Below are 25,850 nucleotides of genomic sequence, written 5' to 3'. Positions count from 1 at the left end.
TTAATGATCACCTGGTAGAGGTGGGAAAAACAGTCCCCCCCAACATCTTACCCTTATTTAATTTTATACTAAGTTGTAAGTCAAGTTAAATATTTGCCTTTAACTTTCCCTTAAGAAAGTGTGATCTTATCATACCCAAGGGGCTCCTAATGTTCATTTAAATAGAATCTGGCCTCAGTTTCCTGTAATGTGTGCATCATAGCAAAATAAAAACATGTGGGAAATATGGGCTGTGCTTTCCTTGAAATTATTACAGACATAAGATACCTTCTCACTAGGAAGTTAGACAAGACTCCAGAATGTTTTCTCTAGAGGAACGGAAATAGTGCTTTGAAAAAACCTCTTACCTTGTTGGAAATTTTCAGTTGTTCTTGCTTTTGGACTTTTTCCCCCTAAAGAAAAATATCGTGTCTAATACATGGCTTACGCCTGTGGGTTTCCATTATAGAGGTCTTACAGGCCGTGTGGGGAGGAGACAGACCTGGGCATTGTGCCATCACCCCCAGACTCCTGAATTTCAAAGCCTGGAGTCCTTAACAGAGCTCTGAAGACTCTTTATGGATTAGACTTTTCTAACCTTCCTCTGGAGAGTTTCTTAATGTTAGACCAGCCATGACAAGGAGCTGGGCAAACCTGTGCCCTTACAAGCTTTCTGACTTTTCCTCCTGTGCTTGCTAGCAATCAGCAAACAGAACCAGAGCGGTTCATACTTGTCTTACCTGAAAATTCCATTTGTCAAACAGCAATTGCACAACAGAAAGGTCAGCACTTTATGTTCTGAACACTTGACTTTAATCACTGTTTAAGGTGGACAAAGTCTAAGAGGTTTTCAAACCATTTCTCCAATGTAATGGACAGGGGGATTGATCATCTGATCAGGAATGAAAATCCAGTGTCTGGTACTGGATCTTCTTTATCCCATCCCATCCCCTTGTACTGCTGTATCCTCCTAGAAACTCCAAAAAGATATGTTCAATCGATTTATCTTTAGTGAGCACCTACTATATGCTAGACATTTGCTAAAAAAAATAGCTAGTCTCTTCTCATGATTTATTTGGAAAATCATATAGTCATGTACTTTTATTATTTTTAATAACAAAGTGGAACATGCTCATTGAAAAAAAAAGATCAAACCACCCATAAGCATACAGATATGAAAGTTCCCCTCTCTCACTCCTCAAAGATAGCCACTGTTAATAATTTGTGTAATTCCTCCATCATATGCTATTATCTATACTGCAATTTGCTTTATTCATTCAACAAGCAACTACTTTCCATATCGGTATATGCACAGTTACCTCAGGTTTTTCACCCCTTCCAGGTTTTCCGTACTCTGCATGTACCATAATTTCTATAACTTAACTTTTCTCATACTGATGGATATTGAAGTTATCTCTGCTTTCTTTATTGGTTTACAAATAATTCTGCAAAGAACATTTCTGGGCTTACATCCTTAAACTCTTTTGTGAACTTATTGATGGGATCACTCTGGAAAAGTGGAATAGCTGGCTCTAAGGATTTGTATCTAGAAAATCTTAAGGTATTTCTAATTTGCTTTCCATAAATATTGTGTTGGTTTAAACCCATAGGAGATATGCACTGTCTTTACATAATTCCTATATGAAAGTGGAGCATTTGGGGGCCTATCAAAAACTAATAATCTACCACTGCTCTTTGAGAAAATAATTTTTGGATATGCAGTGAGCATCCACTGTGGGCAAGCGGAGAGATGTGAGGTCATTGTTTTCTAAGGGCCAGGAGAGTGTTTAATCTAAATATACACCCATTCCATGGAATCCGCCAACCTTATTCCTGCCTCCATTCTTAGTGCCCTCCCCCCATTTCTGTTTAAGATTGACTATGGCAGGCGATTTGGTGTAAACAAATAACACAACACAATAGTTGCCCTCAAAGACCTGTCAAACTGGGTTGGGGAGACAGAACACAGATGGCTACAAAACAAGCTAAAAATACAAGTCAGTATATAAAAAGCTGCAAATAAATATAAATAGTCAGCATCATTATAGCAGTTCAGAGGAAGGAAGGAGAACAGTAGTCTACAGCATTGAGCTTCAAGAGAGAGACTTGGTGGAGGATTTGTGGATTTCCCTAGGTGGGGGTGGGGTGGGTGGGGAGAGAACTATAAAAAACCTTTAGAAGCAGTTGACAGAAGGAGAGATTCCAGGAGAGAGTGGAAAACAGGCAGGAAAGTGCCCATTTTTGTCTTGCTGGTTGGAAGTGGGCTGAGGCTTATAGTACTGCGTTGAAAATATTATAGATACTTGGCAAAGATTATTATTATTTTTTTTGGCACGATTGGGATGGTGCAAGTAGTTCATTAAAATGTTGAGAATCTGGTGAAATAAGGTGAAGGGGATTAAGAGTACACTTATCTTGATGAACGCTGAGTAAGATATGAAAGTGTTGAAACAATTTGTTGTACAGCTGAAACTAATATAACACTGTATGTTAACTACATTGGAATTAAAATAAAATTTAAATTTTTTTTTTAAATTTTTTTGAGAATCTAAAGAAAGCTTCCAGCACTCTCCTTAGAAAAAAATCCACCTAGGGCAGCCAGGTGTCTCAGCAGTTGAGCACTGTCTTCAGCCCAGGGCCTGATCCTGCAGTCCCGGGTTTGAGTCCCACGTCAGGGTCCCTGCATGGAGCCTGCTTCTCCCTCCTCCTGTGTCTCTGCCCCTCTCTCTCTCTCTGTGTGTGCCTCTCATGCATAAATAAATAAAATCTTAAAAAAAAATCCACCTATTTGCACATATACACAAAATTTTGCCTGCGTTTCACAGAACACTTTCTTCTACTCCAAGATGAAAAACTTGAGCCACTCACACCCCCGCAACGGGGTGCCTGAGTGGCTCAGTGTTTGAGCATCTCCCTTTGGCTCAGGTCATGATTCTGGGGTCTTGGGATCAAGTCCTGCATAGGGCTCCCGACAGAGAGCCTGCTTCTCCCTCTCTCTCCCTCTGTCTCTCATGAATAAATAAATAAAAATCTTAAAAAAAAAATCAAAAGAGTTGCACCCTAAGACAATCCACTTAGGAAAGACATTAGGCAGGCTTGTAGATCACAGGAAAGTTGTTAGGCCACAGAAGACATAATTAATATTCACATTTGAGAATCCTCAAACTCTAAAGGAGACTGGAAACAGGTGGGTAAACTGCTCCATGAGGCCGGGCTGGCATTGCAAACTTTTCCCTCCACGTCTTCAGTTTATGCAGCGTCAGTTCTGTGTCTTTTTTTCCGGAGAAAGGCTTGACCTGAGAAAAACCAGGTTCTTGAAAATTTGAATCAATGGGATTATTTACGCATGTATAACTGGAATCCGCTCCGAGATGCTGATTTTGCTGCAGAAAAGATACTCTTGCTCCCCACCCCCTCCTTTCTTTTTGACAGTCAGTTAATAAAGACTCAACAATAAGCAGCTGCCAGTGATGTCATTTGGGACTTTGTCCACGGAGCTTGTATTTACAAGCTCGGAGCAACCACGGAGCTGAAGCCCAGGGAGCAAGTCTCCGCAAACTTGCTCCGAATTTGCTGCAGGACTTTGCGGCTGCTTTGGATGTTCAGGAAAACCCAGCGTGTTCTCTTAGCACAGCCTTTTAATGCTTCAAAAATAAACAGAGGATAAGCTCGGGAGGAAATTTTTAGCTGGAGAGAGCCGTGCCTGTGTCTGTCCCCAGGACTGTGATATGTGTTGACTGAAGACCTAACTACAAGTAAGGCTTTTTTAATTTTAATTTTAATTTTAATTTTTTTACTTTACACTCTTGTAACAATTTTTCTTATTTATACAGCTTGTTTTCCTTTTAAAGTGAGATGATGATGTTTAGGTGTTTCTACAGGCTCTCTGGGCTGCCACAACAAGTATGCGTCTGTTCCTTGTAATTATAGTGCGTTGAATTGCGGGTGGTAGGTGCAGAGGACTCCTCGTCTGGGAACAGGCACGGGGTGTAGATAACACAGAATTTCTAGTCTTCTTTTGCTTCTGCTGGGAGGTTGGAATGTTTTTTTTTTTTCAGATGAAAAGCAACCAACCATACAAAAAACTATTAGGTTGACCTAGGAGTTTTAATAGAAAACTATAGACTAATTTTTAATTGCTGTGCTGGAAGGGGAAACGCATTTTTTGGGTTTTGTCTCTGATCCTTTCTGTGGTTTATAGATTTCTAATATGCTCATGTTGTTTACAGTGTCTTTCTTGTTCCCTCCTGCCTACACCCTTTCCCCAAACACACACACATACACACCCAGGCTCATTCATTCTTGGGGAATTTGAAAGTATAGAAAAATGTTTTGAAATTGAAACTGTTCCGATCTGGATATTTTCCCACTGAGTTTCTGGAGAAATGTTCACTGTCCTGACTTGTCTTCTGAGGGAGGAACTTGAATTAATGTACTATTGAAAAAGTCAAATTTTGACATTCAGGTTTGGATTCAAGATCCATGCTTCTCTCTGACTTTCCCTCTGACTCTTTAAAATTGCCCAGATATTCTTGGGGGAATAGGAAGAGTGGGCTCCTCATGCCTCCAGCCTGGATGTAGGCCCCCTCTTTATTACAGTAGCACGGGGCCACCTGGAAGTTCTGCTTTAGGGACGTGTGCGTTTGGCTGTCTGCTGTGTGCTTTGGGCTGCTGGGTTTGCTCTTCAGCGCCTTGCAGTCACTGGCAAATCACAGCTGATTCCTGCCATCTAGAACTGACAGCCCTGCTGCATGGATTGGCAAGAAGTGGCTCTTAGCCTGTTAGCTCCTGCACGCGAACTCTGTGACTCACTCCTGGAGACTCAGCTTTTTCAATTCAGCTGCTCTGTCACTAGCCCAGAAGAGCAGGACAGCCTTCACTACTTTGTCTGGTTTCAGAGCATTCTGAGAAGCCAGTGCCAGAACGGTCCTAAATATTCCACCCTTTTCCGTGGATTTCTAGGGTGGGCGACATCCTGCTTGTTTGTCAGCCCCTGATTTTTTTCCATCAAAGCGCACCCTGCTTAGGTATGGCTCATGTTTTGAAAGTCAGTGCTTTTGGTGACTTTTCATTTAAAATAAGGGATCTGCTACTAAAACAGCTATCACACTACTAGAGCTCATCCTTTTGCAGAAGAAAACCTGAGGCACAAGGAAGGGAAATGATTTGCCCAGAGTCACCTGGAAAGATGGTGGCAGAGCTACAACTAGAAACTCAGTTTCTTGTACTCATCCTGGCTTGCCTTCCACATTTCGATTCCTAAAGATTATAGAAGACTTTGGACCCATGTGTGGTTGCTGGGTCTTACTATAGGAACAGGGCTGTGTGAAGGTGTAGATAAAGTGGTCTGGCCCTGCTCTTGTTTTGTCTTTGGCCCTGAGTATGCTTTTAAATGTCTCTGTTCCTCATTCTTTTTGCTAGGGAGCCAAAGAGATCTCTGTGATTATTTTGCAGCCAATGACCAAAAGGCGAGGGGGGTGATTCTCACAGTTGAAAGTAATGAAGGCATTTGGCGTCATGTACAGGTCACAAGATGTCAGGTGGGTCCCAGCCCTGACATTCTGTGCTTCTGCTTTACTTTCAAGTCTTAGACTTTTTAAAAATTATTTTTTACTGACCACATTTTGCTTTTCTTCCTCCTCTTTGGAGCCCCCCTTGCCGGTAGAATGTTCTCTTCACTTTCTCACTGATTCCTCCTCCCTCTTCCTTCTCTCGCTGTGGCCTGGATCTCACATCCCAACATTCAGTTTGATCTCACCCACACCCTGCATTGCTTTTCTCTCTGGAGCCTCCCTTGCTTCTGATACCCCTGCCTATCAGATCCTTCCGTGAACTCTTGGAGTTGTAGTGATGATTTCCTTCTTTGGTCTTTCATGATATCTTGTGTTACCTTTTGCTGTGAGATCTGGGGCCCTTTGCCAGATAAATCTCTCTTTCCACTGAAAACAAGGGCTATGTTTTAATACTCCCTATATCATAGCACCAGAGTCCTTCTTCAATTTATTTTTATTTTTTTTAAAGATTTTATTTATTTATTCATGAGAGACACGGGGGGGGGGGGGGGGCGGAGAGAGTAGACCTAGGTAGAGGGAGAAGTAGGCTCCATGAAGGGAGCCCAATGTGGGACTCCATCCCAGGACTTCAGGATCATGCCCTGGGCCAAAGGCAAATGCTCAACCACTGAGCCACTCAGGTGTCCCTCATTCAATTTATAATAAATAAATGAATATGTGAATATGTTAAACTTAAGTATCCCTTTTCCTTCATCAAACACCCAGGCCTCTGCACTTGGTTGACAAAATTAATACGTAACTGTGCTGAGTGGCTTTACATTCTTCAAGGCCGGACTCCCGAGCATGCAAACAGGGCTCTTCCTGAAGTGATATCTGCCAACCTACTCTGGCTCATTCTTCTCCATTCCTCCAAACGTACATCCATATTTCTCCTGGAGCTTCCTGGCCTGACAGCTCATCTGAACCTTCCACTGAAGGTCCAGGGGCAGCACCGCATAGTGATGGAGGACTTGGTATCTGGAACTGGACTGCCCAGGCTCACATGCTGCTTATACCACATTCTGGCTTTACGATCTTGGTTAATTCACTGAACTTTTCCATTTGAATTTCATATCTTTAAGATGTGGCTAATAAGAGTCACTACTTCATGAAGACATGGGGGTGGGTTAAATAAATTAATATAGTGAAAACAGCACAATGCCAGGCATATATTAAGTACTAATGAGTATTAGCTATTGTCATTATTTACCTTGCAGATGCCCATGTCCCACTCCAGACTTCATGAATCAGCATCTCCAAGGTAGGGTTCAGATCCAGACATTGTTAAAAAGTTCCTCAGATGATTTGCATGGAAATAACTGGCTTAGCTACCCACACTGCTTTCTGTTACCTGAACATGCTGGGCTTGTATGTTCTTTCACACCCCTACACCTTTATGGGGTTTTGCCCCGGGCACTTCTCCATCCACCCAATTTATTCTCCAGGGCCTTGCCAATTTGTAATCCCATGCATAGCTCAGCACCTGGCACAGAGTGAGTTTCTAATAAATCATGAATAAAAGTGTATGAATGCATACTTAATGGGAACTATAAGAGAAGATTTAACTGTTTTCTTCCCCCTAATCACTATTGAGTCATTACAGGATACCAGGCACATTTCTAAGCTCTTTGCACATGCTATCTCATTATGACCACTATACACATTTTCAAAGCAAGGGTACTGAGTTTTAGAAAGATGAGGTAATGGGTGAAAGTCACATGGGCAGTAAGAGACAAGATCAGGATTTGAACCCCAAGCCCACAGTCTTAACTTTTCATTGCACTGTTTTATGGATATGAAAGTGTTTTTTTTCTTTTTCCTCATGAGCTTTGCTAATGGGGTAACTTTGATTTTTCTTGTCTTCTGGATTGATTGTATTGGAAGATTCACAACAAATCAACAAATCAGATGAACACTTCTGGTGTCAACTGGTGAACTGGTGATTCACATTTTCTAGTTTTTCATTTCTAGTTTTCACATTTTTCTAGTTTTTGTGTCCAAAGCACAAGCCCAGTCCTTTGGTATTTGTTTTTCTTTTAATCTCAGATATGAATTCTCTTGCAGGCTAGCCCAAGATTGTGTTCTTGATATGGGTGTTGGTAGACTGAATTCAGCTTGGTCAAGAGTATAATCCAGGTGATTCAAGTTAAAAAAAAAATGGAAATGATGGTTGGACAATTGGTTGGTACCTAAGAAGTTTACCAATTGAAGTGGTAGTATTTTGTGATTGTGGATGTAAATAGCCAGAATGGTTGAACACTGGCCAACTCCTAGACTAGAACCAGTTAAACATCAGGTCTCTTATAGCCTTGTTTTTCTCTAACTCTCTAATTCTACAAAGTTTAATGCCTTTGGAACTTAGGATTCCCAGTTGTGTTTTCTTACAGATGAAATAATAAATCTCTCAGATGCATAGAACATTACCCACAACATTTACTATGCCCCAATACATACTTGTCTAATGGAGTGTGTCGTGTTGGTTTGGAAGCCTCAATTACACAAGGTACTTCCCAGTGGTTACATAAATTAATCTTGGTATTTTCAGGGCAAGAAATCAGATCTCTCTTTCTTAGAAATAAACTTTCTGGATTAGTGATTCCTTTGATAGAATTTGGATAGACTATAGGAAACCAATGGACTGAGTTCAAGAGGAAAGTCGCAAACCCAACATTGTAGAATATAAACTCAGTCAATAATATGGCAGATACATATCATGGTGTTGAAAGAAAGAGCTATTAGTTCTGAAATGTGGGAATAAATGTTCTTCTGTCAAGATGCATGTCTGACAAACTGCTCTATGAAGGGTACTTGCTTCATTGGGCAAATTAAACCTGATTCAGGTCAGCCCAAAAGGTATGTCTCAAATGGTTCCATTGTCAGTGGTAATGTGTTATTAGAAAAGTTTTAAAAATCAGCGGCATCTGGGTGGCTCAGTCAGTTAAAGCATCTGCCTTTGACTCAGGTCATGATCTCAAGCCTGGAGTCAAACCCTGCGTCAGGCCCCTTGCTCAGTGGGGAGCCTGCTTCTCCTTCTCCCTCTGCTACTCCTCCTGCTTGTTTGTGCTCTCTCTCTCTCCCTCTCTGTCTCTGTCAAATAAATGAATAAAATCTTTAAAAAATATTTTTTTAAAAATCAAAGCAATACATGATTATATCTTAAAAAGCCAAATAATACTAAAATATTTATGTGAATATGTAATTGCATATAGCATATATAAATATGTACATATATAGTGCTATGTATATGCTTACATTGCATGTGTATATAAAGATCTATATACCTTGCAGTCCCCCAGCCTTCTTCCCCTCTCCATTCCCGTTCCTCAGAGAATTTTTCTACTAAAAGTAGCTGTTTTTATGTAATGTTTCTAAATAATGCTTTGCATCTATTTATAATAGAAAATTGATTTCTATCCTCTTACTATAGACAGTATATATTTTTTGTATCTCCCACATCTTCTCTCTTCTCCAGTGGAATTCTATCACAATTGTAGATTAACTGTGTCTTTAGTGCTCATTTTTAATGTTCATTGTTGAGTCAAATAATTTATTATAACATTTCTGTTAAAAATATTCTTTGTAAAGTTCTTGATTGCCTCATTTAAATTATTTACTTAATTTTCTGGAATCTATAATTAAATTTTTCCATTTGTCCCGCCAGCCCTTTGACAAATGCGTCAAAGGTAACCTACTTTTAAAACATTCTTCTTATGTACAAAGTTAAGTTCTGAAGTCATCATATACGATTTTTTTTTTTTTTTTGGTCAGTTATCAAGCAAGGGAACTTAGTTATCAGTGGTGCCTTATCAGAAGCAATTGAAAGAGTCTGCATCCAACATTTTTTAAAAATTCTTATAGTCAACTACTCACACTTGAGTAAATGGAAATGATCTGGTTCATTGTAGTTGGTAAATAACATTCATAATTTGGTTTTATGGCTCCACAAATATTCAGTAATTTTAATGTGATAAATATCCTTTGTTTCTGTGTACCCTTAACATCTGGAATAGCTTCATCAGAAGAAAGCAAACGATACCTTATGTAAGTTATGAATAGTGAATGAATGGTTCATTCAAAATGACCTTTATATATTTCCTTTCCTATTTTCTTCTCACTCATCCTTTCAGCCCAGATTTGTGTAATCCGTAATGTGTGATACTATCATAGAGAGTAGTTAAAATACTTTAAACTGTTTGAAAGAGACTGTGTTTTTGGAGATTGCCAGTAGAGGGCCTTATTAAACTGAAAAAACATTTCACATACCAGTTGCAACAGTTACCTTGTTGAAGGCATTTATTTATTTATTTATTTATTTTGAACAACTGATCAAGAGCAGTAAAACTACCAAAGTGATTTTTTTCAAGTGCATTGTAATTCTTTCTATCTGGAGAAATAAGAAGTCTTAACATTTCATTTTAATTGTTGTCTTAGGGGGAAATTGTAGAGTTTAGATAGATTATTAATAGCCCATCAATCAAACCAGGACTCTGGATGCCAAGGCATACAATCTATACATGACATTTCTTTTGGAGTTGGAGCGCTGGTCTCTGAGCCTTCCAGGATCTAGTATTGGATGTTGAATATGGGAGAAACAAATGATTCTCTTATCCTAGGAATGATTTATACTTGCTTCCTACATTTGAGTGAGCCCCATTTCTCAACAAAAATGGGTTTTCTGTTTTCTGCACATGGACCAGAATTTTCTCATTCTGTGATAAGCCCTTGATTTATACACAGGGAAGGAGAATCAAGAGAATATGTGAGAACGGGAGAGCCTCCTTACATTCCCTATCACTTTTATTTTCCATGCCTGCCTGCTCGCAACCTTGCCTCTACCTTGTGACCTCTCACCTGTAAGCAAGGCCTGGAGAGGATAGCTGTAGGGAAATGAGCTGACTTTTCTAAAGTCATTCAGTGGATTAGGGCAGGGCTCTTCCCTTCATACTCCCTGGCTGTTTTCAGCTCCTCCCACCAACTGAAATCTTTCTTTCTCAGAAAGCTCCCTTCTCCCTACAGATCCAGGTTGGGGCAACTCCTGCTCCACCAAATGGCCCCACAGGAAGTCTTTTCTTACTTGTTATACACTCTGATAGCCTCAGGTACTTGTTTTCCATAGCATTTGTCACTAGTGTAATTAAATGTATGATCAACATTTGATTAAGAACACCTTCCCGTCTAAGCTATAAGTTCCATGAAGGCAAAGCCTTGTCTACCCTGTTTAATATTGTAAACTTAGCACCCAGAACACTGGCTGGCAAATGGTAGGTACCGAGCAAATTTGAGGGGAATGGATGGATATAAACAAATTTTCTGATTTTGATTTAATGCTTTGGCCTCTCCATTTTTATACTTATGAACACATTCCTTTTTGTACTCAATCTAGGACATTCAAATCTCATGACATTCAAATGCCTGTGGACTCAAGGCACAAAGGCATGGCATTATTATTTTTTTTTTTTTACCTAATTTAATTTTTAAAAAATTGTAATAATTTTTAAAAGATTTTTATTTGAGAGAGTAAGAGAGAGAGAGAGAGGAAGGGACAGGGAGAACAAGCAGGAGAGAGGGGCAGAGGGGGAGGGAGAGAGAGAAGCAGATACCCCACTGACCAGGGGAGCTTGATGCTAGGATCCGTCACAGGATCCGGAGATTGTGACCTGAGCCAAAGGCAGACACTTAACCTACTGAGCCAGCCAGGTGCCCCCTTTTAACCTAACTTTCAATGATGAGTGCCTGTTTATTTCTAGTCATGTAAATTTCAGTATTCATGGCATTTATCAGATGGGAGCTCTAAAGTCATGAGAATAAATGAAGAAGAGACGAGACAAGGATTTCTCTGCTCTTATTGATGAGGACAGTGATTAGAAAGAGGATAATGTCTTAAACTGAGTACCCTTTTATGTTTCCCAGGTTGGGCTGGAGATGCTCTGGATACCTTTTTCCTGAAAGACTGCATCACATATTAGGAAGATCAGGACCTTTGGAGTCAGTTAACAGAGTAACAGAAACAAATAGACACAGCTCAGGCCTATGTGGCATTTACCCTTGGGTATTCCTGGACTTCAGTTTCTGTTTTGATCTTTATTGATGTGGGGTGTGTTATTTAACTTCACTGAACACAGTTTCCTTGTCCATAAAATGTAGTAATAGCAATAATATATTCACCTAATATTTATGAACTACTTTCAATATGTCAGGTCCTGTCGTACTTTCTACTAATGCTGTCTCATCTAATCCTCGAGATAGCCCTCTGAGATAGTATTCCTCTGACTCCTATTTTCTAAATGAGAAAAGCAACGTACTGAGAGGTCAGTTTGTTCCAGATTGCCCAGTAAGACTTTGACCTGGATATTTTGATTCTATTACAGCCTTATAGAATCATTGTGAGGACTAAATGAGATGAGGTACCTAGAGTGCCAGCAAAAAAATAGACTCACAGTACATAGTGACCAATATCACCATTATTGGCTTCTCATTGTTGATGACATTACGGGCCCTTGTAAGTAGGTGATTGCTAGAAGGAGAATGGGAGGGCTGATGACAACACTATGCATCCAGGTCACAGCGACTTGTGTAATCCCAACACCAAATGTCAAGAGCCTCACCTGCCCAGCATTTTGTTACATACCAGTATTTGCAGCTCCAAACAACTACCAAGAAGACTGTCCACTCCCAAACCCCTCCCGGCCATGAAAGCATTTATTATGTTCTCACCATATGGACATGTTTTTCATTGTGCAACACATTGCATCTGTTTACGTGATGCCCCCGCTTTATTAGCTCTGAGTTTTGTTTAGCAAAAGTGCCAAATCCTGTGGTCTTTTGTACGTGTAAAACTGCTTATTCGAAGTATAGTGGAACAAGGTTATGGAGTAGGATGGGGATATAAGGAGTGTCTAGCTCCTTTTGATGAGGTCTTTCTTAGATACACTTTTTTTTTGCATTCCTGGGAACCAACTTCCCTAGCTCTTCCTGCCCCCACCTCCTCCCCATCTCTGTCACCCTTACCCCATCTTACTTCTCCATCCCTATTTCTCTCAATCTTACCCCTCTCTCCATCTCTCCTTCTATTTTCTTTTTTCTTTCTTTCTTTTTTTTTTTTTTTTGCCATTCTCCTTCATCTTCATTTCTCTCTCCTTCTCATGCTCCCCAGAAAGGAGAGCCGAGGGGAAGTGAAGATGGTGGGTGTTTCTTAGCAGACTGGAAGATAAAGAAGGGAGTCATTTCAGTCTTCCTACTTCTTCATAAACTTCAAAACCCCTAGGGCCTCTTTATAATGCTGATCCTGTTAAAGAACACATCCAAAATCCAAGCCCAAGAGAAAAACCAAAGAGACAGCAGCATGGTGGGGTGGAATGTAACTTGGAAGGAGAATTGAACAACCCTGCCTTTAAACCACCATAAGCCAACTGTAGGATCATGTGGCCCCACCTGCAAAGTGAAGGCAGAGATCAGATAGTCTCAAGCCCATATCTGGACCTGTGATCCCGTTATTCCTTAACACACAATGACTGTGCTCTGACTCACCATATAGACAATTATCCAAAGCACTGAGGAGCAGAGCCCCTCCCCCCCAGGACAGTGGGCACAGGTCTGGGCTGCGTGCGTGGGGGCTCTTGCAGTGTTTGTGATCCCCAGAAGTCCCATTCTCCCAAAGTGCTGAAGTGATTCGTCACTGCACAATGCTGTGTGTCCTCACAACAGATGTTAAAGGATCACCCTTGAAAGGGTGTTTCCCCAAAGCATTTAATTATAACCTCCACAGAAGATTAACAGATGTTATAATTGTCTTTACTCTTTGATTAAATAGTTTCTGCATGAGTGGCTTTCTTAGATTTTCCTTCTCTGTTTTGTGTGATCCTTATAAAGAGCAGACATGTGTCTTCAATTTTTTAGAGAGAGTTCTTCAACGGGCTTGGGAAGAGTTTTCCCAGATTCATAGTTTCATACTTTCCTATTTATATCTACCTATCTATTTCTATCTAGAAAACCTGGGACAGGGTGGGCTGTACTTGTATAAACTGAATCATTGGTTACAAAGGCAGCTGGTGATAGTGAATATGAATATGGTCAAGAAGCTGGCCTCTCTCTTTATCGTTTGTCCATGGAGGTTACTGATGCCCGTGAATATTCTCTGGGAAAAACTGCAAAGTGGAAGAGAAAAATTCAGCAAACGTTGTGCATGCCAGGTGCCAAGTGTGCAAATGAGTGTGTGAGCAGAGAGAAAAACAGCATTCATGATATGAAATTCTGTAGATTTTTTACAGTATTTGCTCTGGAAAGATAAGTTATCAGCCAGGAGCCTTATCAACGTCGAAAGCATTATTTTCATGCCATGGTGTAGAATTCTGAATTCTTTCTTTCCATTAGAGATGTGGTTTGTGTGCTCTTACTTATTTATCTTACCTTCTATTTAGCCCATCAGGAAGGACAATGCCACTAACTAACCTCACATGAATAAGAATGGTTCTTTCTCATCTTCTCATTGTCCATATTAGTATTTCTTCTTTGAGAAAAGAATATTATATGAAAGGGATACAGACATTAGGTCAATTTATGGTGATGAAAACAAAAGGAACGGACGTAAGGAATACTGAATCAGTGCTGCGGAGGGGTCAGCTTGCTAACAATCTCCACCTCTCCATATGGAAACATCTGAAAAGGGCTCATAAATCAGGGCAAAGGTCAGTCCTTAGATCAACTTGAAGGAAAAGAGAAAAATAGAATTATTTGGCTTCACTGGATGAATTAGTATTAAGACTTAAAAAAGGGAAGAAAATACTTGGATTGTTTAATCAAATAGGTCCCATGTAAATTTCATCTCTTTTATCTGCAATTGCTAAGGACGAGGAGGGAGGAAGAGTATTTTTTAAGTATGCAATGGACACTGAATGTATGTGCTACTAGGGAATCAAAAGGGAAAGTACCTCTCTTTATGGGGTTCACAACATGTTGGAGGAGGAGGTAGTCTCACATGGGACATTTACAGAACACTACAAACCAATCAATGTGATTAAATGCCAAAGGAGTGAGCAGATCTTTGCCAAATTCAGAGGTTTTATAAGTAGATGACTAGGATCTTGAATATTCTAAAACGCGTATCTCTAATAGCTAAGGAAATTTTATTTATTCAGGTTATTTGGAGGAGGTAGAGGATTTTTAAACTTTTTTTAAGGTATAATATACATGTAGTAAATGCACCTAAGTAAGCAGCTTGCCAAATGGTTACAATCTGAATACACCTGTATTACCAGCTGTCAGACCAAGAAACAGTAGCATCTCAGAAGCCTTCCTCAAGTTCCCTTTCAGTTACGTCCGTAAGGTAATCTGCATGCTGACTTCTGGTAGCATAGATGAATTTTGGCTGTTCTTGAACTTTATATGAATGGAACCACATATTATATATGATATTCCATCATAACAAATTGTATGGTGTAATTCATCCACATTACATATCACATTTCAGGCTCATTGCTGTATATTATATTGCATGACTATATTTATATCATAATATGTCTTTTCTGCTGTTGGTGGGCATTTGGATGGTTTCCAGTTTGGGATCATTACCAGGGGTGCTGCTGTGAATATTCTGGGGCATGTCCATTGGTGAACAAATACACACACACACACACACACTACTTTCACTACTACTTAAGGATAGAAATTAAAGAGAAGCAATTGTAACCTAATATTACGTAGGACTTTTTGATCATTTGAAAATCCATAGAAGGAATCTGGGACCTTATGAATTGTCCCTTGTCCCTGGAAGTGCTCAGACAATGATGGGACTGTCATCATTGAGGAAGACTGAAGTGGAGGATTCCAAGGCCTCTTCCATCTACAGGCTTTGTAAATCTAAACTAATAAGCCCAATGGAAATGGAAAGAGGAAGGAAGGGGTTGGTGTGTACCAAATAGACTGTGGAAGACAAGACACAAGTAAACAGGAGTGATTTGGTGATGCCGTGCATAAGGGCAGAGGCCACTGGAGGAAGGGAGGCAGCTATGTGGGCCTGAGCAGGAAGTGGTGGAATTGAGTACGGTCATAAAAAGAAATATATTCATGGATGGAAGAAAGTGAAGAAGTTTGCATGCCACGGCAGGTGTATTTTAAAATGTATCTGTACAGTCAATGTGGGGCTCGAACCTACAACCTGAATCATGTGCTCTTCTGACTGAGCCAGCCAATCACTCCCTCTGCACATAGTTTAGAGTGTGAGTACCATGTTGGTGGACACAGTTCACTCTACTGAATGCTTAGAACAAATAATGAGCACCAGAAAGCAAAGTAGAAGCTTTAACCAACCCTGTCAGAGGTCAAATGATGCCTATAAGATGTCCTGAGGAATAGCTGTTCCATAGGGAAGTGGCCTGATAAATCCTACTGAGGGTGACATGAATGAGGCAACATTTCTGTGGGACCCATTGGTTGCTACATGGTGCTTAAACTTGGATTCCTGCCCCTTCCACACGTTTGATTCATCTGATTTCTAACTTGAGTTTGTCTGCACTTCAGTGTTCTCATTTCCCCTGGGATAGCTCATCGTGTCTCTTCATGATTAATCTCTCTTATGGGTACCCCAGTCGCCAGCCCATGGACCTGCTATTGACCAAGCACCCCAATGAACTCTGTTCCTATCATTGCTGATTCCCCTACGTTATGGGGACAAGGTGGTGGCAAAAACATCTCCCAGTTGACAAAGAATTATTTTGGATCAAATTTCAACCATGTCTTATTTTTTCTACTTTCACACCGTATCATTTCATGATTTCTATGTAAAGGAATATACATGATATTTTTATCATGTGTAAGTCAGTACTGGAAACTGATCAGAGAGTACTAGGAAATGTGATCATGTCTCCTTTTTACTTCAGCTGCCAGGAAGCTCAGAGCCAAATTTACATATTTACACATGCTCTGTTGACTCCTATATCTTGCATATTTGCAGTTTTCTTCGTCTCATCTTTGTACTTTATCATAGACAGAACTCTGTGATGGACCTCAACATGCCAGCCCCCCTGTTACCCATGAACCTGGAGTATAATCCCCTCCCTCTTGAGGGTGGGCAGAGCCTGAGAATATGATGGATGTCACCCCAGTGGTTATGTTACATTACATGGCAAAGGTGGAGGGATTTTTGCAAATGTAGTTAGGGTCCCAACAGTTGACTCTGAGTTATAAGAAGGGAGATTTTCTCGGGTGGGCCTGACCTAATCTGGCAAATCCCTTCAAGAGAGCCTCAAGGTCAGAGAACTGATGTCTTGGAAATTCTCTTGTTGATCTTGAAAAAGCAAGTCATGATGAGTTCTGAAGATGTAGGGGGTAAGATGGTCTGCCAACGGCCACATGAACTCAGAGGAAGACTACAAGTCTCAGATGAGAGCTCAGACCTGCTGACACCTTGATTTCAGCCTTGTGAGACCAGAGCAGAGGTCCCAGCTAAGCTTGTTCTTAGATTCCTGACCCATGGAAGCTGTGCCATAATAAATGTATATTATTTCAAGCCATTCATTTCACAGTAATTTGTTACACAGCAAGAGAGAACTAATACATACATTTCACTCATCTCTATTTCAACTTTATCTTTTGTTTATTGTGTGTGTGATCTCTTTAATTTCTCTGTGATTTGATTATAGTTGAATGGGTCAAGGATTAAACTAAATATGTCCCAGGCCCCCTCACAGCCACTTCACAACGACTAGGAACCATGGTCTTCTCCATGGCATTAGGGTCCCTCTTACTTCTGTGATTTGGCTTGTGCATCTGTCTCTGCCTTGAATGCCCTCTGTCCTCAGCTCCACCTATCTAACCTCCATCCAAAATTAGAGGCTCAGCTTGGGTATTCCATCCTCCATAATTCTTGCAATCTGGTTTTTTTGGAGGATCCCTCCCCCATATTTCTAAATCCCTACAGCTATGGCTTCAAGTCTCAGAGCTCACAGCATCCTAATCACTTTAGGGAGATTTTAAGACCAGAGATTCCCAGAATTCCCTCTCTCTGCCTGCTCTAGGAATTTGGGTTCATTATGAAATTTTTGAAAACCTTCCTAGTGATATCATTGGGCAGCTAGGTGTGGGAATGGTTGCCCTCTTCTTATACAACAGAGTCTTGGGACTCTGTACATAGTGTGGCATGTAATTTACTGCCTGTGTTTAAAACTATAAAACTTTAAGCCAAATTTATATATTACTTCTAGCCTGGACAGCATGTTTTTTATTTCTTTATTTAATCTTAACCCTCGTTTTATTGTTTTCTTGCTTGTATTTTCCCTTTGGCTTTACATCCCCAATTATTTATTTTATCATTTTTTGTGTGTATATTTTTGTAGGTAATTGCAAATCCTCAGTGGAAAGGAAGCCAGAAATAAATAAATGAATAAACAGAAAACCAATGTACTCTTCCTTAATACTTTAGTGTACAGGAATCGTGTTTCCCTGGCAACAGCAAAATGTCCTAAACCATGTACTCTGACTTATACTTTCCTCATGCCTTCATCATAGCCTGTACCTTGTGAGTATATAGGGACAGGATTCAGAAAACTCAAGGATGGGGATCCCTGGGTGTCTCAGTGGTTTAGCGCTGACTTTGGTCCAGGGAGTGATCCTGGAGTCCCAGGATCGAGTCCCGCATCAGGCTCCCTGCATGGAGCCTGCTTCTCCCTCTGCCTGTGTCTCTGTCTCTCTCTCATGAATAAATAAATAAAATCTTTAAAAAAAACTCAAGGGTGATGGTTGGACTGATAAGAAAAGGTTCTTGCTTTGTACAAATGGTGTTCCTTCCTCTTTTTTCTACCTCTCTCTGTCTCCTTCCTTACTTCTTTCTTACATCTTTTGAAGCATTAAACAAAGAATTGCCTTTTCCCCTAGACTCCTGTATTAGAGCACCATGCATAGATAAGGTTTTTGAATAAATGAGAGGACTCTGTGCCTCTCAGAGTGTTTCATCTTCCTGAAATGGCTTTCCACTGAGGTGTTTTTGTGTTGTTGTTGTAGTTTCCTGGTTCTGTGGACAGATACATTCTAGACACAGGGCTGGGAATGGACCCCTCAATGACCTGGCACTACTCTTTTCCCTTTCAAAGCCCCATTGAATGTGCTGCATTCAGAGTGGCAACCATGCCTTTATATCAAAGCACACATCCCTGATATCACTTGAAATGTTATAGATAAAAAAAAAAATTCTACAGTTCAAGCTGTATATGGTAAATGAAACATAATTGAGTGGGGTAGCAGATTTATCCTACGGAGTTGAAAATTGCTCTAGGGAAGTTCTACAGAGGTAGGCATTGTAGAAAATCTGATAAATTGTACTCATCTAAATTTTCCTTTTAGGATTTTACAACTGGTTTAGAAATATATAATCTCTTGGGCAATGATAAGTCCCCTGACGGTTTCTCTTTACTTGTCCTTTCTGTAAATCTCTTTTTACATAGATTCTCCTCAGTGGGATACTTTTCTACCATTGGTTTTCAATGTATTTGACTGTATCAGAAGGTCTGAACTGAGCCAGAGGGGCATGGTGAGATGTGCTCTGTGTGTGTGTGTGTGTGTGTGAGAGAGAGAGAGAGAGAGAGAGAGAGAACACAGGCCCATGCAGGGGTGTGCATATGAGCACGTGTGTTTGAGTTTCCAGGCTTCTGTTTCTGCCATTTCAGTTAGACAAAACAGCAGTGTTATTTTATATATCCTCAGATTTCCAAGTTAAACTAAGTAAACTTAAAAGGCACTTTATCAAACTATTATCAAGTAAAATAGTTCCAGGGTAATTTTAACTAGTGGCCTTAATCTTTTCTACTATAATCAGAAGTACTTTTGCTTAATAGATTTTTTTTATGCTATTTTCTTCAATATCATTGGGTTATTCTTAAGCCTTTATTTATTTTTTTCAAAGAGAAGTATGTGGACCATTGAATTCTGACCCGCATCCTTCCTATGTCTTGTAAGGATATAAAATTTTCCTCTGTGACTTCCAAATGTTTCAGTTTTGTTTCTTAGGTGCAGTAGATGTATACTTAGTGAGTGCTAATGGAAACAGTATAGGATGTAGATCCTTGGAGTTAGCATCTAGCATGTAGAGATGCTCACTGTGGTGACCGCCAAAGCTAATTGGTTGTGGAGGCTGCCTTGGAGGCAGCCATTGGAACCCATCATATACTATACTACGATGCTCAGCAGTTGAAATAAAAATGTATTATTTTCAGAGACCACACCAATCTTATAGGTTCCATCACCACCTTCAGTTTCTGCCTTGGCCCTCAGTTTATTAAATCTGTGCTGACCACAGGCAGAGAGAAGTAAAAACCTATGTATTGGTCAGTTTCTTTGATAAAGAAACCCCATCCTGGGAACCACCATGCATATTAGGCAACCAACTGAGCTATTTCTGCATCTCCTGCCACACTGACTTCAAACGGGAACAGGCAGAAAGTTTGCCAAGACTAGCTTAAGCAATAAGTTTTATATTGTGTAACAGATAATAACGGAAATTGAATGAAGAAAAAAATAATTTAGCCTCCAATTCTCCACACCAGCTGTCTTCAATACTTGGTTGCATGTCTCCCTGCTTCCTTTTGGGTGTGACCTTCCTGAGATTCAATTGAGATTTTGCATAAGGCCTGTTGTCCAGAGATCCAAAGCAGCTCTGCCTTCCGATGAACCCTTAATCAGACTTACAGAACTATTGAGAGTTACCCTTACAAGTGAAGGCGTGATTCACAGAGCACTGAAAAATGGGGGTATGAGAGTTCTGGGTTAATGACACAGGATGAGTTGAAAGTGAATTTTCTGTAGGCAGAGAACACTTTAGATATGAATTTGATTCTGAAGGCTGATAATTATATTTCTCGGAACTCGTGGGCATCATTCTCTGCCTTTCTGAACCCAAACTATGAGCAATCATTGGAGCACAATAAGAAAGTTAGTGATTTAATTTACAGAAATTTGGATGGATTCTAAAATAAAGGGAGCCTTAGCTATTTATCCTAGAACACAGTTTATCTATGTATGTGAAGAAGTATGCTCAAGAATGCACATTGGGACATCATTTGCAATAATGATAAGTTATTTGCAATCTAATGCTATCAATAGGGCAAGAGTCAAACAAGTAACACTCTCTTTGCGCTATGGAGCCATCTAGCCATTAGAAAAACAAAGAAGAGCTATTTATACCCTCACATGGAAAGACCTCTTTGGTATGTTATTAAGTAAAAGAACAAACACAAAACACAAGTTGTCAAAAAATATGTGGAATAGGTTACCATTTATGTTTCAAAAGCATATATAGGGATCCCTGGGTGGCGCAGCGGTTTGGCGCCTGCCTTTGGCCTAGGGTGCGATCCTGGAGACCCGGGATCGAATCCCACGTCGGGCTCCTGGTGCATGGAGCCTGCTTCTCCCTCTGCCTGTGTCTCTGCCTCTCTCTCTCTCTGTATGACTATCATAAATAAATAATAATAAAAAAATTAAAAAAAACATATATAATTTAATATGTACATACATGATGCTTAAAAAAATTCTAGAAAGATAAATTGTTAATAGTTTTTTTTTTTTCCTGTTGGAAGGATGTAATTGGGAGAGCATGAAAAGGAAACTTTCACTGTTTTCCACATAAGTTTCTACATAATGTTAACTTTTTTTTTTAATGTTAACTTTTTATTTTGAGAGTATATTCATATGTTCCTTTTTAAAAAGACCAACATATATATGTATATATTGTGTATTAATTTTCTGTATATATATTTTAATAAGAAGGGGATGTTTTGAATTTCATGAGATCACGAGAAAAGGATTTATTTTTCCCAGTAACCTGAGGTAACCAAAGGTAGAATAAAAGAGGAACAGAATCCCAGCTTTTCTCTGGGTTGAGACAGTTTTCAGACACAGTAATGTTTAATTTAAGATACAATTCAAAGCTGTTAAGATACAAATCGCCAGCTATTTCTAAGTAGGTGTGAAGTGATAGAAGTTATTTGCAAAGACATTCATTACTTAGGAGTTTGATTTCATTTTAAACAAATAAAGCTTGTCTCATACATTCAGCCCTGGGATTGGGGTGACAAGATGAGCCAGGTGTGGTCTGCCTTTGAGGACAAACAGTCATAGGAAAGACAGACATGTCAGCACCTACGAATTATTCATGAGTCCTCCTCCGGTAGAAAGCTGGATGAAATATTCAACAGGAGAACAGTAGTACACGTGAAAAGGAAAAAAAAAAAACTTCACAAATATTATCTTTAGAGAGAGAAAAAATAGTTTTTTTTTAAGATTTTATTTATTTATTCATGAGAGACACACAGAGAGAGGCAGAGACCTAGGCAGAGGGAGAAGCAGGCTCCCTGTGGGGAGCCCAATGCAGGACTCAATCCTAGGACCTCCTGAGCCAAAGGCAGATGCTCAACCACTGAGCCACCCAGGTGCCCCTCAAAATAGGTTTTTGTGAAGGATTATATGGGGTCAATCCTGAGGTTAGGGATGAATGAGGGGGAAATAAAGACAGGAGAGGGCTGATGACTTGGAAACACAATCCATTAAAAGACTAGAGGTTTGGGTGTTGATGAAAAGTCCGTTTCTGGAAATTAGCAGTGATAATACTGGGTTGGAATAATAATACTGAATGTGAAGTTTATAAGGACTTAGAAAAAAGGCAATTTTATAAGGCTGATTTTAAGAGCTAATGTGCTTGGTACTTTGCTACGTACTTCATATGAGTTACTAAATCCTTATAGCAACCCTATGATGGAAGAGGTATTGTGATCCTACCTATGGTACAATAGTGTTGTGATTTACATTTTATAAATAAGGAAAGTTGTAACTTCTACAATATTATAACACTAGACCCAAATAGCTATAGAATTCTATTATGCCAATTATACACGCAGAAGTAGATGGCCTTGGGGTGGTCTTAAAAGGAATATCTGCTAGTTATAGTTTTTAGAGGTTAAGCATTTTGAGGAGATGATAAGAATGCAACACATAGCTATCCAGATAGACTATAGAAATGGTGATAGGGTGAAAATCACAGTATACAAGATGTCTAGGAAATCCTGTGAAGATTAGCTCCACCTCTAGTTGTAGCAGTGAAACTTGGGAAGGGGAACCCAGAACTAGAACTGAGCTCCAAACGTGGTAGGATGTTTGAAAGCTTGTTACTCAGAGACAATAGGAGTGGGTGGTAAGACCTAGTTCTGGGAGGTGAAAGGGAAATGGTGGAGGACAGTGAAGAGTATCCATGCAGTCATGACATTACCTGGAGGAAATGGTTATGGGTCCTCACAAATTTAAACAACCCTAATGAAGATTTGGAAATCACCTGCATGCCTGATAATGAGGGATGGCTAAAACACATCATGGTGTATTCAATGAATGAGATGCTGTGCAATCCTCAAAAGTGACACTGTGCAAGAATAGTTAATGGCATGAAATGATACTACATAGCTGTAGGTGAAAGATGATATCTCATATTCCCATTTTTTAAGTATATTGCCATAGATATTTGTCAAGTCTGTGGCTGCTTGTCAGCTTTTGTTTGGGAACATTCCCACATTGTGACTACCTCCTCCCCCATGTTGAAGCTGGAGCTCAAATTTTTAGCCTCTCTTGCCGCTTGAATGCAGGCATATGACTTTAGTTCCACCAACCAGATGTACTAGGTGACATACTTCATCCTTGTAGTGTACAAATGATCCCTGTGCAAAGCTTTCCATTTTATTGAATGGATGATGGCAGGAGCACAGCTTTCAGCAGTGCACGGGGAGCTGGGCTTTGGAGGCAGTACAGCAGCTTTCTCATCACCCCAGCTCTGCAGTGTGGTTTTGGGGATTGCTTCTGGCAGCTGATCCCTGAGTCCAGTCCCAGTCCTTCCAACTATTTTGTGAGATACCCAGTAAATTTTAAAAATAATCTCCTTTATTTATTAATTAGTCAGCAACAGTTACAGCACAGTGTTGACACTCGTCTTTGGTTATTGCGCTTTTCCTTGTTTTCTGCAAATATTAATTCAACAGAAAATTTTCAACTACCTGCTATTTATGCTGCAAAGTAAGCCAGATACTAAAAGCAAAGATTCTTGTGATGCTCTCTATACCTCTAGCGTACATATTATGCATATAGCCTGGAATATTTCTTTAAGAAATTTTGGCAAGGATTTTTCTCAAGGATTCATGAGGATATCAAGAATTTGAAGGACCATGATATAATTACCCTACATTGCATTAAGTTTAGATTTTTTACTATAACCATCTTTGAATTACTATATATTACTTAATTAGATTATTTTTTTCCGTGGATGTTGCTCTCATCTTTTGTTCTCATTTACATAATTCCCTATTTCAGTTAAATTCTCTTCTTTTGAAAAAACAACTTGATTGTTAAATTTACTATATTGTTGTAGTCTTTTTTACTTTGCTATATCTTTTAATTAAAAAGAAGATATAACAATATAGTTTAAGAAAAAATTGTGAACTTTATTTCAGTACATTTTTCAGTAGTTTTTTAGTGAGTGTCTGGGAAATGTAAACATTTTTGTTTTACTAAATCTAAAGAGTTTCTAGATTGTTCTCATTATTGGGTTATATTTTAGCTCATTTTGGCATTCTAGGTACAGAGGATCTTGCTGTTAACACTTTGAAGACATTATTCTCTTGTATCCGGACATTTATTTTTGATGACTGGAAATCTGCTGGCAGTTTAGCTAACTAGTAGGCTTTTTTTTTTTTTAAATTGAAGTATAGTTGACGCACAATGTTTCACCAGTTTCAGGTGTACAGCATAGTGTTTGACAAGTTTGTATGTTATGCTGTGCTCATAAGTGAAGCCACCGTCTGTCACTATGCACTCTAATAGTACCGTGGGCTATATTCCCTAAGCTGTGCCTTTTCTGTGACTTACTCATTCTGTTACTGGGACCCTGTACATCCCACTTGACTTCACCCATTTTGCCCATTCCTCCATTGATAAGTTTGTCCTTTGTGTTTATGGATCTGTTTCTGCTCTTTTGTTCATTTGTGTGTTCATTTGTTTTGTTTTTTAGATTTCACATATAAATGAAATCATATGGTTGTCTTTCTCTGATTTATTTCATTTAGCATAATGTCCACTAGGTCCATTAATGCTAAGTGGCAAGATCTCATTCCTTTTTATGTCTAATATTCCATTGTAGATCCATACCACATCTTCTTTATCCATTCACCTGTCAGTGGACACTTGGGTTGCATCCATATCTTGGTTACTGTAAATAATACTGCTATAAATGTAGGGGTGCATATATCTTTTTTCTTTGGGTAAATACTCAGCAGTGGAGTTATTGAATCATGTTGCATTTCTATTTATTATTTTATTTTATTTAAATAAAAGTATGTTTTAAATTGAAATATGATTAGTATTTGTTTCAGGTGTGCAATGTGATTCAATAATTATACACCTCACTCAGTGCTCACCATGTTATGTGTGGTCACCATCTGCCACCAAAAAATGTTATTATAATCTTATTGATTATATTCTCTAAGCTGTACTTTTCATCCCTGTGGCTTATTTACTTCTTTATTTATTAATGATGGATTGTGGGGGCAGAGGGAGAGAGAGAAAATCTTAAGCAGACTTCCTGCTGAGCATGGAGCCCAACGCAGGGCTCAATCTCACAACCCCAAGATCATGGCCCAGAGATCATGACCTGACCTGAAATAAAAAGTTAGATGCTTAACTGACTGAGCCACCCAGGTGCCCCAAGTGGCTTATTTATTGTATAACTGGAAGTTTGTATCTCTTAATTCCCTTTATCTATTTCGCCCATCCCCTCATTCACCTTCCTCAGCTTTCCTGTGTATGTCACTTTTAAAACATTTCTAGTGACTTTTAGGATTATCTTTTTTGCTGGATGCTCTATAACTTTAAAATTATACATGTTGACATTTATTTTTATTTATAGTAGATTTTCAGTCATAACACATATTTCTCACTTTTGAAAATATTTTAACCATTATTTCTTAGTGTATTTCTTCTATGTTATTCTACGTTCCTCTTTTTGGAAATTCTTAGGTGCATTTTAGTACCTTTCCATTGTTATTTCTTGTCTTTAGTTATTTCTCTATGCTTCATTCTAGGTGAATTCTTCAGGATAATTTTTTAATTCATTAATTCTCCCTTCATTGTCTCATCTAAATTTTATCTGAGCTATGGCATTTTATATCAGACCATGATTTTTCTTTTCTAGATTTATAATACATCATCTTTGTATTTCTTATGTGCATTCTTGTATGACAAATTCTCATTTTTTTTTTATGAATGCTTCTCCAACTTAATGTTTGGATTTTTACTCATTCTTTT

The 25,850-nt window shown here is 39.2% G+C and overlaps 1 protein-coding gene across 11 annotated transcripts in view; it reads left to right on the top strand.

Moving 5' to 3' along the window:
- Positions 1-25,850, top strand: part of NCKAP5 (NCK associated protein 5) — a 946,904-nt gene that overhangs the window by 87,933 nt on the left and 833,121 nt on the right. For 3 of the 11 annotated variants that reach the window (XM_072757594.1, XM_026015554.2, XM_072757598.1), the window contains exon 1: positions 3,238-3,734. The exons of 6 other annotated variants lie outside the window; for them this stretch is intronic. The gene's annotated coding sequence lies outside the window, so the exon portion shown is untranslated. Of the gene's footprint in view, positions 1-3,055; positions 3,735-6,748; positions 6,793-25,850 lie in introns of those variants that run through there. 2 more of the 11 variants (XM_072757600.1, XM_072757605.1) reach the window with 2 other exon arrangements.

This window comes from Vulpes vulpes, chromosome 5 (genome assembly GCF_048418805.1).
Source record: "Vulpes vulpes isolate BD-2025 chromosome 5, VulVul3, whole genome shotgun sequence".
NCBI classification, from domain to species: domain Eukaryota; kingdom Metazoa; phylum Chordata; class Mammalia; order Carnivora; family Canidae; genus Vulpes; species Vulpes vulpes.
Note: the sequence above shows the minus strand (reverse complement) of the source record. Positions and strands in the feature narration are given on the sequence as shown.